The sequence below is a fragment of the Lithobates pipiens genome, unplaced genomic scaffold (genome assembly GCF_037356315.1).
Source record: "Lithobates pipiens isolate NorthernLeopardFrog02 unplaced genomic scaffold, aLitPip1_a1.2 Scaffold_23, whole genome shotgun sequence".
Classification (NCBI taxonomy): Eukaryota; Metazoa; Chordata; class Amphibia; order Anura; family Ranidae; genus Lithobates; species Lithobates pipiens.
In genome coordinates, this window is record NW_027507785.1 from 3,385,298 (window position 1) to 3,402,704 (window position 17,407).

At 47.9% G+C, this 17,407-nt stretch overlaps 1 protein-coding gene across 1 annotated transcript in view; it reads left to right on the forward strand.

Moving 5' to 3' along the window:
* LOC143927162 (vomeronasal type-2 receptor 26-like) overlaps window positions 1-17,407 on the forward strand; it is a 66,113-nt gene that overhangs the window by 1,359 nt on the left and 47,347 nt on the right. The gene's annotated exons all lie outside the window — the stretch shown is intronic.

Here is a 17,407-nt window from a genome sequence, read left to right on the forward strand (position 1 = left end):
ATGAGTGTAGATCCATGAAGTGTCCTTCAACTGAGCCTCCAGGCTCCTTCAGAGAATCCAGCCTTGCGCATGGCCTTCTCCTGAAGAGTCCTCCCCTGGATGCTTCTCCAGTTGTTGGGCCTCTCCTTAGTTGAGACGGCACCAGACGACCTTTGAATCATTAGGCCCCGATATCCATTCAGGCCTGTCCCTGCAGTTGCTTTGCCTCGGGCTATCCAGCCCCAAGACTTGGAGGTGCATGGATCCTCACCCCAGGCCAGGAGGGCCATGAGGGCTGGTCAGGAGGACCAGGACCAAACAGACAGAAAATATCTTCTGGACCGGCACCCTGAAACACGTGATGTCAGTACCTCAAATACCCTCTCCCAGAGTAAACAGCAGGACAAACATCCCCACTGGACTGGTTCCGAGAGAAAATAAAACCCAACTGTGGTTTCAGGAATATTAATTTTCAAAAACAAATAGCACGTGCTCGTCAGGAGCCAGCGCTATATATATATATATATATTTTTTTTTTTACTAATTGCTTTGTATACACCACGTTAAGAGACAGATCAAAGTGGAACTGCAGTCTGCAGGAACTGAAATCTTTAAAACATGTTCTATTTCTAGGTCCGTCAGAATTTTCGAAAAAAAAAGTCAGATGAGGCCCACACACGATCGAAATGTCCTATGAAAAGATTCCGTCTGACTTTTTCTGTCAGACGGTCCGACTGTGTGTACGCGGCATAAGCCCTTGTACACACGGTCGGACATTCTGACGGAAAATGTCCAATCGGACCCTGTTTTGCCAGATAATCCGACTGTGTGTGGGCTCCATGGAACTGTTTCCGTCGGAATATCCGACTGACAACGTTTTAGAGCTGGGCTATAAAATATTCCGACAACATGATCCAATCGGACTTTGTACGATCGTTTGTAGAGAATTCCAATCGGACAAAGTGCCATGCATGCTCAAATCAAATTCCTAGACCAAAGCTATTGGCTACTAGCCTGAACGTAGTCCCGTCGTAACAAAATAACGTCATCACGCTTTGAACGATTGGATTTCCCGACAACTTTGTCCGACCGTGTGTATGCAACACCAGTTTCGGACAAAATCCGACGGATTTGGTTGTCGGAATGTCCGACCATGTGTACAAGGGCTAAGAGTTGTGCATGATGTCATAATCCTAGGCTAATGACCAGACAAGAAACAGGAAGTGGGCTGTATTAAGGAAAATTGTCGTCCATACTTACTGTAATTTTCCTTTCCTAGATCCTCCCCATGTCAGCCTACTGTGGGTCAGCTCCGCCCCCTCTGAACCCTCCAGGACAACCTTTTTCCTAGCCCATAAAGGGCGGCTGTCTGCCCACACCAGATAAACTGGGTGGGAATCCTCCGGCTGATATGGGGAGGATCCAGGAAAGGAAAGGAAAATTACAGTAACTATGGACAACAATTTTCCTTATTCCTGGACCTCTCCATGTCAGCCTACTGTGGGATGTACCAAGCAATATTAAAAAGGGAGGGAAGACAAAAAATAAGCCAAACTGTCAATGCAATGATATTCAAATTTTTAATGGGCAACAGCCGCCGTAATAACCATAGAGCCAAATGTTTCCTCAGGCGGACAAGCCAAATTAAGCCTGTAATGCCTAATAAAAGGTGTTGGGTGCGCTCCAGCTTGCTGCTCTGCAAACTACCTCAGGGGCGACCTTTGCATATGCTGCCCAGGATGCTGCCATACCCCTCGTCGAATGTGCTTTGATCTCTGAAGGAGGAGGAAGGCCCAGTGTTTTGTATGCAATATGTATGGTCTTTGACAAATCAGGAAGACACGACTCTGGATGTTGCCTGCATACCCTTTTAGGCTCCATTGGGAAAAAAACTACAGCTGATCTGCTTTTAGTCCATTTCAGGTAGGTTGCAACCACAGAGACCAGGTCTAACCTACTCCACTCATCATCAGCTGTATCAGCCGGAAAGGCAGGGAGAATGACCTCCCAGTTCATACGAAATGATATGGCAACCTTAGGTAGTAAGCTTGGTATCAGCCTAAGGACTATTTTGAGTGGGAACACCAAACAATATGGTTCTTTAGATGAGAAGGCGCACAACTCAGAGACTCTTCTGTCCGAGGCAACGGCTAGCAAAAAAACAAAAACAAAAAACTGTTAAAAGAAATAATGAACAAGAGAAAGTTTGAATCAAACGGAGGAACCAGCGAAGTTCCCAAGACTAGTGTTAAGTCCTCTTTTGGAAACAACTATTTCAATGGAGGTCTGATTTCTATGGCTTCCCCTAAAAATCAGATCACCAACGGATGTAGAGCATATGTTGTACACGACATAACCGACAAAGTGGGAATTTGACCCTTCAGGGAATTATAAGCTAACCCTTAGAAACCACTCTGCAGAAACTCCAAAATGTTAGATACTGAAGGAGATCCAAGGTCCCAACCCCTTTCTGTAGTATTCCAGATCTGGTGATAGGTTACATTCGTGGACCTCTTACGAGCCTGTAATAATGTCTCCACTACACCGCCCGAGAGACCCAAGCCAGTTAAAGCCTCCCTCTCACTTCCAAGTTATTAACTTCGTCCTCCTGCAGCTCGGGGTGTCAGGCCCCACTCCGCAGAAGGAGATTTTGACAAGGAGGCAGTGGGATTGGCGAGCCCAACTTTACCCTCCAAGCCAGAAGAAACCCTCCCTGAGCCAGTAAGGTAAGACTACTATTGCTGTGATCCTTTCTCGCTGAATCTTCAGCGGGATTTTGAGAGCCAATGGAAGCAGCAGGAACACATAAACCAAGGGGAAGTTCCAAGACCTGGGCAGAGCACCCTGACCCAACGCCTGTGGATGCCAGGTCCGGGAGAAGAAACAAGGCAGTTGACAATTCTCCTCCAATGCCATAATAAATAAAAAAAAAAAAAATAAAAAAAAAAAAATAAACTTTAAAAGGCGTCTGGAGCGAGGACGAAAAAAGCACATTGGTGTGGGCAGACAGCCGCCCTTTATGGGCTAGGGAAAAGGTGGTCCTGGAGGGGTCAGAGGGGGCGGCACTGACCCACAGTAGGCTGACATAGGGAGGTCCAGGAAAAGGGATTTACTATCCAAAGTTAATACATCAAGGGAAGAAGATTTAAATCAATTGTTTTTTATTAATGTTTTTCACATATAACAGATCAAATAAGTGAACAAAATCTGTCGTATAGTGCAAGGCTGTAAAACAACAACATGTAAATAGATGTGTAGCAGGAAACAGAATGATATCAAAGTAGGATAATATTATCATTGTATACAGTGCCTCGCAAAAGTATTCACCCCCTTGGCTTTTTACCTATTTTTTTACATTACAGCCTTTAGTTCAATGTTTTTTTTTCATCTGAATTATATGTGATGGATCAGAACACAATAGTCTAAGTTGGTGAAGTAAAATTATAAAAATATATACATAAAACTGATGCATTCAACCCCTTTGTTATGAAGCCCATAGAAAGCTCTGGTGAAAACAATTACCTTCAGAAGTCACATAATTAGTGAAATGATGTCCACCTGTGTGCAATCTAAGTGTCACATGATCTGTCATTACATATACACACCTTTGTGAAAGGCCCCAGAGGCTGCAACACCTAAGCAAGAGGCACCACTAACCAAACACTGCCATGAAGACCAAGGAACTCTCTAGACAAGTAAGGGACAATGTTGTTAAGAAGTACAAGTTAGGTTTAGGTTATAAAAAAATATCCAAATCTTTGATGATCCCTAGGAGCACCATCAAATCTATCATGACCAAATGGAAAGAACATGGCACAACAGCAAACCTGTTAACAGACGGCCGCACACCAAAACTCATGGACCGGGCAAGGAGGGCATTAATCAGAGAGGAGCACAGAGACCTAAGGTAACCCTGGAGACTGGAGTATCTGTACATAGGAGGACAATAAGCTGTACGCTTCATAGAGTTGGGCTTTATGGCAGAGTGGCCAGAAGAAAGCCATTACTTTCAGCAAAAAACAAAATGGCATGTTTTGAGTTTGGGAAAAGGCATGTGGGACACTCCCAAAATGTATGGAGGAAGGTGACCTGGTCTGATGTATGGAGGAAGGTGATGTGGTTTGATGTATGGAGGAAGGTGATCTGATCTGATGTATGGAGGAAGGTGATCTGGTCTGATGTACGGAGGAAGGTGATCTGGTCTGATGTACGGAGGAAGGTGATCTGGTCTGATGTATGGAGGAAGGTGATCTGGTCTGATGTATGGAGGAAGGTGATCTGGTCTGATGTACGGAGGAAGGTGATCTGGTCTGATGTACGGAGGAAGGTGATCTGGTCTGATGTATGGAGGAAGGTGCTCCGGTCTGATGTATGGAGGAAGGTGCTCTGGTCTGATGTATGGAGGAAGGTGCTCTGGTCTGATGTATGGAGGAAGGTGCTCTGGTCTGATGTATGGAGGAAGGTGCTCTGGTCTGATGTATGGAGGAAGGTGATCTGGTCTGATGTATGGAGGAAGGTGCTCTGGTCTGATGTATGGAGGAAGGTGATCTGGTCTGATGTATGGAGGAAGGTGATCTGGTCTAATGTATGGAGGAAGGTGATCTGGTCTGATGTATGGAGGAAGGTGCTCTGGTCTGATGTATGGAGGAAGGTGATCTGGTCTAATGTATGGAGGAAGGTGATCTGGTCTGATGTATGGAGGAAGGTGATCTGGTCTGATGTATGGAGGAAGGTGCTCTGGTCTGATGTATGGAGGAAGGTGATCTGGTCTGATGTATGGAGGAAGGTGATCTGCTCTGATGTATGGAGGAAGGTGATCTAGTCTGATGTATGGAGGAAGGTGATCTGCTCTGATGTATGGAGGAAGATGATCTGGTCTGATGTATGGAGGAAGGTGATCTGGTCTGATGTATGGAGGAAGGTGATCTGGTCTGATGTATGGAGGAAGGTGCTCTGGTCTGATGTATGGAGGAAGGTGGTCTAGTCTGATGTATGGAGGAAGGTGATCTGGTCTGATGTATGGAGGAAGGTTCTCTGGTCTGATGTATGGAGGAATGTCCTCTGGTCTGATGAGACTAAAATTAAACTTTTTAGCCATCAAAGAAAACGCTATGTCTGGCGCAAACCCAACACATCACATCACATCATCCAGAGAACACCATCCCCACTGTGAAGCATGGTGGTGGCAGCATCATGCTGTGGGGATGTTTTTCAGCAGTCAGGACTGGGAAACTGGTCAGAGTTGAGGGAAACACGAATGGTACTAAATACAGGGATATTCTTGAGGAAAACCTATAGCACTCGGTGTGTGATTTGAGGCTAGGACGGAGGTTCACATTCCAGCAGGACAATGACCCCAAACACACTGCTAAAGCAACACTTGAGTGGTTTAAGGGGAAACATGGAAATGTGTTGGAATGGCCTAGTCAAAGCCCAGACCTCAATAAAATAGAAAATATGTGGTCAGACTTAAAGATTGCTGTTCACAAGCGCAAACATCCAACTTGAAGGAGCTGGAGCAGTTTTACCAGGAGGAATGGGCAAAAATCTCAGTGGTGAGATGTGACAAGACTCATAGAGACTTATCCAAAGAGACTCGGAGCTGTGATAGCCACAAAAGGCGGCTCTACGAAGTACTGACTTTAGGGAGGTGAATAGTTTTGCACATTGACTTTTTCTGTTATTTTGTCCTATTTGTTGTTTGCTTCACAATAAAAAAAAATCTTCGAAGTTGTGGGCGTGTTCTGTAAATTAAATGATGTAAATCCTCAAACAATCCATGTTAATTCCAGGATGTGAAGCAACAAAACACGGAAAATGCCAAGGGGGGAGAATACTTTTAAAAAACACCGTAGGCTTCCTGGAATTCGATCTATGGTGGAGGTAAAGGGTTTATCGACCTTCCCAGACACCCCCTCATGAGCTAAACTGTCTGGGCTGGCGACAACCCTATCCTCTTTAACCACTTCAGCCCTGGAAGGATTTGCCCCCTAATGACCAGGCCATTTTTTGCGATTCGGCACTACGTCATTTTACCTGACAATTGTGCGGCCGTGTGACGTTGTACCCAAACAAAATTGACGTCCTTTTTTCCACACAAATAGAGCTTTCTTTTGGTGGTATTTGATCACCTCTGCAGTTTTTATTTTTTGTGCTATAATCAAAAAAATGAGTGACAATTTTGAAAAAAAAAAAAGCAATATTCTTACTTAGTTTAGGCCGATATGTATTCTTCTACATATTTTTGGTAATAAAAATTGCTATAAGCATATATTGATTGGTTTGAGCAAAAGTTATAGCGTCTACAAAATAGGAAATATATATATATGGCATTTTTATTTTATATATATATATATATATATATATATATATATATATATATATATATATATATATTATTTTTTTTTTTTAACAGTAATGGCAGCGATCTGCGATTTTTAGTGGGACTGCGACATGGCGGCAGACAGAACGAACACATTTCATACATTTTTGGAACCATTGACATTTATACAGTGATCAGAGCTATAAAAATGCACTGATTACTGTATAAATTTTATTGGGAAAGGGTTAACACTAGGGGGCAATCAAGGGGTTAATTGTGTTTCCTGGGAGGTGTTTCTAACTATATGGGGATGTGACTGACTAGAGGAGGAGCCAGATCACTGCACCTCGCTAGTGAGGGAGATGATCTGTCTCTCCTCTCCTGACAGAATGGGGATGTGTATAGTTACACACACACACATCCCCCATTCTTGCTTTCGTTCCCGCGATCGTGCATGGCCGGCGGACATCGCGCCCGCTGGCCACGTGCATCGGGTCCCCGCCGCTATAGCTATGTAGCACCGGCTCCTGAAGAGCACACGCTATGTGTTTTTCAAATTTAAGGTTTCACCTGAACTGCAGTTTGTTTTGGGTACAATTGTCTAAATTTGGACCTCAGCATCAGTCTGACTGGACTATGGGATGTTCAACCTGGCCACAGGGGGCATTGTCTTTTCTGGCAGGCATGGAAGTATGGTCTGGTTGGGTGCTTAAGTTACTCTCTCTTGGAGCCTGCCCGGTAGGGGTGGCGCTCTTGCTGTGCTTTCTGGGAGAGGGCATTTAAGATGCGGATGTCACGTGGTTCAAGGTTCTGGTCCAGAAGGATGTGCTGACTTCATGGTCCTGGTACTCCTGACCAGCCCCCAGGAAGGCTATGGCCTGGGGTGCGGATCCACCTGATCTTGCTGTCTCGCAGCTGGCTAGCCCGAGGCAAGGAAATTAAAGGAGGATTCTGAGGTGTTTGGGTGCCGTCTCCGTTTGGGAAGAGACCCAGTGACTTCTTGATATCCAGGGGAGGACTCTTCAGAAGAAGGCCACATACCGGTTGGTTTCTTAGCAAGAGCCTGGAGGGGCTGAAGTACCCAAGAGAATCCGGTCTCGTGGATATCGCCAAGCTGGCCGAAAGATCCAGGTATCACACGAGTGTTCTACAAGTTTAGTTTTCCTACATGTTTTTTCATCAACGTCTGTGGCAGAGACTTGTTCCTGAGTAAGCACCTTGTTTGCTGCTAGGCCCTGTGAGAGAAGGATGTCCAACCTGAGTGATCATCCAGTTGTGAATGGCTATTCTCTGAATGCAGTCAAAGTAAGCAAGTTCTTCAATATTGACTTTGCCGCTAAAGCCCCGTACACACGAGCGGACTTTTCAACATCCAAAGTCTGACGGAATGATTCCGGCAGACTATTCGATCGTGTGTGGGCTGCAACGGACTTTTGATTCGCAAAAGTCTGACAGACTTTAGAAATGAAACATGCTTCAAATTTTTCCACCAGAACTCTGCCGGACCCAGTTCCTACCGAAAAATTTGCTCGTGTGTATGCTATTCCGACGGACTAAAACCGACCCTAGGGCAGTTTTTGGCTACTGGCTATGAACTTCCTTATTTGAGTCCAGTCGTACGTCATCACGTTCGAATCCGTCGGAGTTTGGTGTGATTGTGTGTGGCCAAGTCCGCTCATTCGAAAAGTCCGTCAGAACTCTGTCGGAACTCCGTCAGAACTCCGTCGAAAGTCTGCCGGACTTAAGTCCTGTCGTGTATACGCGGTATAAGAGTACCTGAACTTCATTTCCAACCCTCTGATCCCATTTTAAGAGACTGTTCATTGTCTACATTTTTGAAAATAAAATCCCTTTAAGTGTATCTGTTGTCAGTCTCTCAAGTTACTGGGCCATCTACCACGGGACATGCCTAGAAGTGAAGTGAGGAGAAAGAAGGTAACGGTAAGCCCAAATCTAACCAGCAGCTCCTTCGGGGGTTAGTGCTACAGCTGTTTAAAGTACCGACGTACAGCTACAGCGATTTGCGGGAGACAGCCGACCTGTCGCTGTATACTGACAGCGGCTGGTCGGCTAGTGGTTAAGTCATTTAGTTAAATTGTGCAACTTGGTGTACATCATAGAGAACCATAGTACGGAAATCAGTAAAGAAGATAACCATTCTGATGCTTGGTTTGAACTTTGACAAGTCGTCTTTACCACATCTAGATGCCTAAATCTTTGTGATTGGTTGATTAGCAATTTGTGTTACCATGCCATTGAACAGTTGTACCTAATAAAGTGGCCAGTGAGTGTTTTATATAGATATATATATATATATATATATATATATATATATATATATATATATATATATATATATATGTAGCGGTCACTAGTGATGGCCGAACGGTTCGCCCGGCGGTCGTTTCGCGGCGAATTTCCGACTTTCGCCGTCCGCGGGTTCGAACGCCTTTTTCCGTCGTTCGCCCCGGCGGACTTACGTGTTTAATGTATACAAGAACTTTAACCTTTCGTGACACGTTTATCATGTGTTACAGGACAACCAATTGAGACATGACAGCTCATGGACACTTGGACATTCCCCCTAACCTATAAATACACCCGATCCGGTGGCCATTTTACATTCTTTCTTCTGTCACTGTAGGGAAAGGATCCTGTGTGGAGTAGGGACAGAGAAAACGCTAGCTATTTGGTACACAAAAGTTCTTTTCAGGACTGGTATAGGTGTTAGGTCAGCAGCCTGAGTTTCTTTTGTCAGTTTAGATAAAGGGACAGAGCGCTGTATGCTGCTATTTTAGGGACAGCTCAGCCAGATTAGTCTTTCTTCATCATCATCATCATCATCATCATTAGCTGTTACTATCAGGTCCACAAAAGAGCTGTTCCAGCTAATCGTTCCAGCCTACTCTTTTTTGCCAATTTGTATAGGGACAGGCAGGAAGCAGTGTGTCAGGCAGTGAGGATAATTTTAAAGACTTGCTGTTACTATTAGTTCCACAAAGGTTCTTTTCAGGACTGGTATCAGTGGTACGGTAATAGGCTTGTACACGTATAATATTCTTTCTTCCAAATATAGAAAGAATATTATACTTGACTGCTGCCCTTCTGCTGCAGTCTGCTAATCATTCACAACTCACTTGTTCCACAAAGCTCTTTATCAGGACTGGTAACTTGGTCTGTCTAGGGTGCTACGGTACATAGGCTTGGGTGCGGTACAGTCTGCTGTTCTGTAAGGACCGCTATCGGTCCACAATACATAGGGTTGCCGTGCACTACTGCTGACCGCTGCCCTATACTGCAGCAGTCCTTCATTGGTATAGGGACTGACGTACAGTCTGCTAATCACTAACACACAACCTGCTTGGTCCACAAAAGTTCTTATAAGGACTGGTAACTTGGTATAGGGTGCTACGGTACATAGGCCTGAGTGCGTTACAGTCTGCTGTTCTGTAAGGACCGCTATCGGTCCACAATACATAGGGTTGCCGTGCACTACTGCTGACCGCTGCCCTATACTGCAGCAGTCCTTCAGCGGTATAGGGACTGACGCACAGTCTGCTAAACACTAACACACAACCTGCTTGGTCCACAAAAGTTTTTATAAGGACTGGTAACTTGGTATAGGGTGCTACGGTACATAGGCCTGAGTGCAGTACAGTCTGCTGTTCTGTAAGGACCGCTATCGGTCCACAATACATAGGGTTGCCGTGCACTACTGCTGACCGCTGCCCTATACTGCAGCAGTCCTTCATTGGTATAGGGACTGACGTACAGTCTGCTAATCACTAACACACAACCTGCTTGGTCCACAAAAGTTCTTATAAGGACTGGTAACTTGGTATAGGGTGCTACGGTACATAGGCCTGAGTGCGTTACAGTCTGCTGTTCTGTAAGGACCGCTATCGGTCCACAATACATAGGGTTGCCGTGCACTACTGCTGACCGCTGCCCTATACTGCAGCAGTCCTTCATTGGTATAGGGACTGACGTACAGTCTGCTAATCACTAACACACAACCTGCTTGTTCCACAAAAGTTCTTATAAGGACTGGTAACTTGGTATAGGGTGCTACGGTACATAGGCTTGAGTGCGGTACAGTCTGCTGTTCTGTAAGGACCGCTATCGGTCCACAATAGATAGGGTTGACGTGCACCACTGCTGACCGCTGCCCTATACTGCAGCAGTCCTTCAGCGGTATAGGGACTGACGTACAGTCTGCTAAACACTAATACACAACCTGCTTGGTCCACAAAAGTTCTTATAAGGACTGGTAACTTGGTATAGGGTGCTACGGTACATAGGCTTGAGTGCGGTACAGTCTGCTGTTCTGTAAGGACCGCTATCGGTCCACAATAGATAGGGTTGACGTGCACCACTGCTGACCGCTGCCCTATACTGCAGCAGTCCTTCAGCGGTATAGGGACTGACGCACAGTCTGCTAAACACTAACACACAACCTGCTTGGTCCACAAAAGTTTTTATAAGGACTGGTAACTTGGTATAGGGTGCTACGGTACATAGGCCTGAGTGCGTTACAGTCTGCTGTTCTGTAAGGACCGCTATCGGTCCACAATACATAGGGTTGCCGTGCACTACTGCTGACCGCTGCCCTATACTGCAGCAGTCCTTCATTGGTATAGGGACTGACGTACAGTCTGCTAATCACTAACACACAACCTGCTTGGTCCACAAAAGTTCTTATAAGGACTGGTAACTTGGTATAGGGTGCTACGGTACATAGGCCTGAGTGCGTTACAGTCTGCTGTTCTGTAAGGACCGCTATCGGTCCACAATACATAGGGTTGCCGTGCACTACTGCTGACCGCTGCCCTATACTGCAGCAGTCCTTCAGCGGTATAGGGACTGACGCACAGTCTGCTAAACACTAACACACAACCTGCTTGGTCCACAAAAGTTCTTATAAGGACTGGTAACTTGGTATAGGGTGCTACGGTACATAGGCCTGAGTGCAGTACAGTCTGCTGTTCTGTAAGGACCGCTATCGGTCCACAATACATAGGGTTGCCGTGCACTACTGCTGACCGCTGCCCTATACTGCAGCAGTCCTTCATTGGTATAGGGACTGACGTACAGTCTGCTAATCACTAACACACAACCTGCTTGTTCCACAAAAGTTCTTATAAGGACTGGTAACTTGGTATAGGGTGCTACGGTACATAGGCTTGAGTGCGGTACAGTCTGCTGTTCTGTAAGGACCGCTATCGGTCCACAATAGATAGGGTTGACGTGCACCACTGCTGACCGCTGCCCTATACTGCAGCAGTCCTTCAGCGGTATAGGGACTGACGTACAGTCTGCTAAACACTAATACACAACCTGCTTGGTCCACAAAAGTTCTTATAAGGACTGGTAACTTGGTATAGGGTGCTACGGTACATAGGCTTGAGTGCGGTACAGTCTGCTGTTCTGTAAGGACCGCTATCGGTCCACAATAGATAGGGTTGACGTGCACCACTGCTGACCGCTGCCCTATACTGCAGCAGTCCTTCAGCGGTATAGGGACTGACGCACAGTCTGCTAAACACTAACACACAACCTGCTTGGTCCACAAAAGTTTTTATAAGGACTGGTAACTTGGTATAGGGTGCTACGGTACATAGGCCTGAGTGCGTTACAGTCTGCTGTTCTGTAAGGACCGCTATCGGTCCACAATACATAGGGTTGCCGTGCACTACTGCTGACCGCTGCCCTATACTGCAGCAGTCCTTCATTGGTATAGGGACTGACGTACAGTCTGCTAATCACTAACACACAACCTGCTTGGTCCACAAAAGTTCTTATAAGGACTGGTAACTTGGTATAGGGTGCTACGGTACATAGGCCTGAGTGCGTTACAGTCTGCTGTTCTGTAAGGACCGCTATCGGTCCACAATACATAGGGTTGCCGTGCACTACTGCTGACCGCTGCCCTATACTGCAGCAGTCCTTCAGCGGTATAGGGACTGACGCACAGTCTGCTAAACACTAACACACAACCTGCTTGGTCCACAAAAGTTCTTATAAGGACTGGTAACTTGGTATAGGGTGCTACGGTACATAGGCTTGAGTGCGGTACAGTCTGCTGTTCTGTAAGGACCGCTATCGGTCCACAATAGATAGGGTTGACGTGCACCACTGCTGACCGCTGCCCTATACTGCAGCAGTCCTTCAGCGGTATAGGGACTGACGTACAGTCTGCTAAACACTAATACACAACCTGCTTGGTCCACAAAAGTTCTTATAAGGACTGGTAACTTGGTATAGGGTGCTACGGTACATAGGCTTGAGTGCGGTACAGTCTGCTGTTCTGTAAGGACCGCTATAGGTCCACAATAGATAGGGTTGACGTGCACCACTGCTGACCGCTCACCTATACTGCAGCAGTCCTTCAGCGGTATAGGGACTAAGAGTTTTGTCACAGGGTCATTTAAAAAATGACATGCAGAGGAAGAGGCAGGCCCTTCCGCAGGGGTGGTAGGGGTAGGGCAGGAGCAACAGGCTTGAGCCAAAGTGGGAAGTTGCAGAAGGTGCGTTCAATTACTTTAAAGGATGCACCAGACTTGGTTGAGTGGCTCGCTCAGCCTTACTCTTCTGCACCCTCCTCATCCTCTCGATCTGCACCCTCTTCTTCACTCTCTGCTATGTGCACCCCCAAAGACACTACCACCAACAACACGACCACCACCACCACCACCACATACCTTCCGCTTGAGTCACTGGAATTATTTTCCGATCCATATCAAGAGGACATTTCTGATGCGCAGCCACTCTTGGTATTGGATCAGGAAGAGGAGGTAGCAACAAGCGCTACTCAGCAGTCTGACGCCAGTACCCAGATCAGCCCAAGGAGGAGGTTGGTCCCCGGTGTTGCTGCCTACTCTACTTATAGCGGTGGGGAAGGTGACGTTGATGATGACGTGTCTAGTGATGTCACGTGGGTGCCCACAAGAGAGGAAGAGGAGGGGAGTTCAGAGGGAGATATGGACCAGCAGATAGGGAGGAGAAGCAGCAATGACTTACATTGCACAGCAGGGACAAAGCAGACTGCAAATGTATCAGGAGCGAGTCATCGACCATGTACGGTCACATCTGGCGCTCCCAGGACACCGGCACATGGCTCCGCAGTGTGGGCTTTTTTTAACGTGTCCGCTGCTGACAATAGCGTTGCCATCTGCAATCTTTGCAGTCAACGCGTTAGTCGCGGTAAGCCCAATACTCACCTAGGGACGACCGCCTTAAGAAGGCACATGAGCAGCCATCACCGAGCCCAGTGGGAGCAACGGAACACACAAAGCCACACTGCAGGCTCTCACCGTCCAGCCTCGTCTTCTACTTCTCCTTCTCCTCTCTCCTCACAATTGTCCTCCACTCCACCTTCCATCACGCCAAGCTCACATTTTTCTGCAAAAAGGCAGGCTTCCGTGGGCCTAATGTTTGAGCGTAAAAAAATGATGACGCCGGATAACCCTCTTGCCCAACGGTTGGCGGCTGGCTTGTCAGAACTCATAGCCCGCCAACTACTGCCATATAAACTGGTGGACTCGGAGGCCTTTCGCAAATTTGTGGCCATTGGAACACCACAATGGAAGGTCCCAGGAAGGAAGTATTTCTCAGAGAAGGGCATCCCAGAGCTATATGGCCATGTTCAGCGGCAAGTGAATGTATCTCTGGCACACAGTGTCGGTGCCAAGATACATCTGACCACAGACACGTGGTCTAGCAAACACGGGCAGGGAAGGTATATCAGTTTTACTGCCCACTGGGTGAACCTTCTGACGGCCGTCAAGCATGTAACCCGTGGCACCCGTGTAGATTTGGTTTTACCGCCACGGATTGCATGCAGGCCTGACTCTTCTTCTCCTCCTCCTACTCCATCCTCCTCCCTCTCCTCCTCAGCTGCCTCCTCCTTTTCCGCTGCTAGCGTCTCTTCCACTGCACCGCCCAAGCTCCCCAGAACCTATTCCACATGCCAGGTGAGACGTTGCCATGCCGTGCTGCGTCTGTTGTGCCTGGAAGCAAAGAGCCACACTGGCCCGGCACTCCTTTCAGCTTTGCGTTCACAGGCAGATGAGTGGCTAACACCGCTCAATTTGACAGTTGGTAAAGTGGTGTGTGACAACGGTGCCAATCTGCTTAGCGCATTGAAACAGGGCAAAATCACGCACGTGCCGTGCATGGCACACGTCTTAAACTTGGTCGTGCAGCGATTCCTTGTCAAATACCCTGGGGTCCAGGACATCTTGCGGCAGGCAAGGAAAATCTCGGCCCATTTCAGAAGATCTTACACGGCCATGGCTCGCCTTGCTGACATTCAGCGGCGACACCATCTGCCGGTCAGACGTCTTATTTGCGATTGCCCGACGCGATGGAACTCAACCTTCTATATGCTTGATAGGCTGCTCCAGCAGAAACGTGCAGTTAACGTCTACCTGTATGAACTCTGCGAAAGAAACGGTTCTGGGGAGCTGGGTTTTTTTTCACCGCGCCAGTGGCTGCTCATGCGCGACACATGCAGACTTCTGCGGCCATTTGAGGAGATCACCAAACTGGTCAGTCGCAGCCATGGCGCCATCAGTGACATGGTACCTTATGCCTTCTTTCTGGAGCGTGCATTGCGTCGTGTCATTGATCAGGCTGTGGAGGAGCAGGAGCGGGAAGATGAGGAAGTCGCAATGCTGGATGAATTCCCAGGGGGGGCTACTCTATCTGAGACAAGTCAACAACAGGAGTCTGATGAGGAGTCAGAGGAGGATGGTGCCGGGGCGGATGAGCAGGAGCAAGAAGAGCATGCTTTAAACCTTTCTGGGATCCCTGTTGTGCGAGGATGGGGAGAGGAGAATGAAGAGGACGACATTATCCTGGATGATGAGCAGGAGCCAGGCCACCACACCGCTTCCACTTTAGTGCAAATGGGGGCCTTCATGCTCCAGTGTTTTAATAGGGACCCCCGTATAAAAAGCATGAGGGTCAAGGACCAGTACTGGGTGGCAACGTACTTAGACCCCCGGTACAAACACAAAATGGCGGAAATGTTACCGCCGTCGCAGAGGGCTGTCAGAATGCAGCACTTCCAGGCCTTGCTTCGAGAAATGCTGCATTCTGCTTTTGCGTGCGCTGGCAGAGGAGCAATTCCCACTCCCAGAGAAGGATTTGCGGGTACCAATCCAACAGCGCCTGCAAGAAGAGGCCGGTTTGAAGATGTGTTGGTGACTTCGGATATGAGGTCATTCTTTCAGCCGACCCATCGACAGGTGTCATCCGGATCCAGCATCAGGGAACGCCTAGACCGTCAGGTGTCCGACTACATTGGGTTAACGGCCGATGTGGACGCTCTGAGGAGTGATGAACCCCTAGACTACTGGGTGGGCAGGCTTGACCTCTGGCCAGAGCTTGCCCAATTTGCAATCGAACTGTTGGCTTGCCCCTCATCCAGTGTCCTGTCCGAAAGGACGTTCAGCGCAGCAGGGGGGATTGTGACCGATAAGCGTACTCGCCTAGCTCACCACAGTGTTAACTACCTCACATTTCTAAAAATGAATGAGGCATGGATCTCGGAGGAATTCAACACATGTGATCAGTAGACCATGTATATGTCTATAAACAATTTTTGGAATCAAGCACACAGACCTTCTTAATTCATTTGGCTCACTTCCCTGACCCAAAAAAGCACACCGTACTATATGCCCCTACCCTCCTCTTTGAAGAGGTTGAGCGGTGTCATATTTCTACTGGGGCTGCTTATTATGAGGGGTTCCCACCATCCCTGTGCTGTGCTGACTTCCTCCTGGGTGTTCTTATTATGAGGGGCTCCCACCATCCCTGTGCTGTGCTGACTTCCTCCTGGGGGTTCTTATTATGAGGGGATCACACCATCCCTGTGCTGTGCTGACTTCCTCCTGGGGCTGCTTACGGTGCTGCTGTCAGCGCTGTATGTCACGGAGCTGCTGTCAGCGCTGTATGTCACGGAGCTGCTGTCAGCGCTGTATGTCACGGAGCTGCTGTCAGCGCTGTATGTCACGGAGCTGCTGTCAGCGCTGTATGTCACGGAGCTGCTGTCAGCGCTGTATGTCACGGAGCTGCTGTCAGCGCTGTATGTCACGGAGCTGCTGTCAGCGCTGTATGTCACGGAGCTGCTGTCAGCGCTGTATGTCACGGAGCTGCTGTCAGCGCTGTATGTCACGGAGCTGCTGTCAGCGCTGTATGTCACGGTGCTGCTGTCAGCGCTGTATGTCACGGAGCTGCTGTCAGCGCTGTATGTCACGGAGCTGCTGTCAGTGCTGTATGTCACGGAGCTGCTGTCAGCGCTGTATGTCACGGAGCTGCTGTCAGCGCTGTATGTCACGGAGCTGCTGTCAGCGCTGTATGTCACGGTGCTGCTGTCAGCGCTGTATGTCACGGAGCTGCTGTCAGCGCTGTATGTCACGGAGCTGCTGTCAGCGCTGTATGTCACGGAGCTGCTGTCAGCGCTGTATGTCACGGAGCTGCTGTCAGCGCTGTATGTCACGGAGCTGCTGTCAGCGCTGTATGTCACGGTGCTGATGTCAGTGCTCTGTATTACGGTGCTGCTGTCAGTGCTCTGTATCTCCTGCACCCTCTTGTTTGCCTACCCTGGTCCCTGACCTTCCCTCTCCTCCATTGCCTTCATTAGCTCCATAGTCCTGAATTGTCAGAACAATTTCCCAAATAAAAAAAAAATGCTTGTAGTTATCGATCCCAAATTCACCTCATACATGTATTATGCTATTGTCCAGGTGGTGGGACTACGTGCTACCCCCTAATAATTACCCCGTGGCCGCAAATTCGACCTAAAGGTTTGCGAAATTCGCCTCCCATTGAAGTCAATGGAGCCCGCGGCGAACGGTCGTTTTCGCGAACGTTTGTGTCCGTTCGCGTTTCGCGTTCGCGAAACGTCCCGTCGGAAGTTCGTCCATCACTAGCGGTCACTACCTAAAGGTAGGTGATCTGGAAGTGTTTTAGTGACAGAATGCAGCTTCAGGCAAATTTAACCAGGCCTGAGACTGCAGACAGGCCTGGTTGTTTTGAACTGGGGAATGGGAGTGTCAGTGTAGTGGGGGGTGTGGCCACCTGTGCTCTGGCTCAAAGATG